The sequence below is a fragment of the Carlito syrichta genome, unplaced genomic scaffold, assembly GCF_000164805.1.
Source record: "Carlito syrichta isolate Samal-C Ts95f unplaced genomic scaffold, Tarsius_syrichta-2.0.1 Scaffold316401, whole genome shotgun sequence".
In the NCBI taxonomy this organism is placed as follows: Eukaryota; Metazoa; Chordata; class Mammalia; order Primates; family Tarsiidae; genus Carlito; species Carlito syrichta.
In genome coordinates, this window is record NW_007260497.1 from 235,178 (window position 1) to 235,888 (window position 711).

Genomic DNA, 711 nt, shown 5'->3' on the forward strand with positions numbered 1-711 from the left:
AAATTTAAAAACATAGTATTTTTTCTAGTGTCTTTTACATGGATCAAAGTGGTCTCTTTTAAGCCAGGTGATGTGCTAGTCTAGTAACAAAGTAACAGGTGTCAACTGGAAAATTTCTATTGTCCATCACAATTTTGAGGAAATGAAATTTATAAATAACATTCTGTTCTACTTTGGGGAAATCTAATATGGTTGTACATACTTGCAAAGTTTGGAATGGTGATGCTTAATATGAATAATGAAATCTAGATAACAAAAGTACAAAGCCAACTCAAATCTTCAAAAATCGATTTATGCCTTAAAATATGATAGTATTTATCACATATAATTGCTATAGTAAAATATTTCAAATATAAGGTATAGAGAAAAAATATTATACTCATGTATAAAAATTATACATACTCACGTATACTCAAATCAAGCTATATCAAACCTTAGCATGCTGACATATTAACTTTAGAGCCCTTTTTTAGTGAAATAAAACAATATAGCTTCATTGCAGTACCCAGTGAAACCCATCTGCTCTATCTACCTTCCATGGAATTAGTTTAAACAAAATTAGAATTATTGGATTTCTGACTGATAGAAAGAATTCTGTAAAATGATCTGGACCTCTTGTTAATACTGGTTAGAGTTTTAACAGTTAAATCCATTACTTTAAATTCTATCATGCTATTAAGATTTTCAATTTGTGCACAGTAAGTTCTGAAA

General features: G+C 28.7%; 1 protein-coding gene across 1 annotated transcript in view; it reads right to left on the bottom strand.

Annotated features, from left to right (window-relative positions):
- PHF20 (PHD finger protein 20) overlaps positions 1 to 711 on the bottom strand; it is a 164,940-nt gene that overhangs the window by 136,675 nt on the left and 27,554 nt on the right. The window lies entirely within an intron of this gene.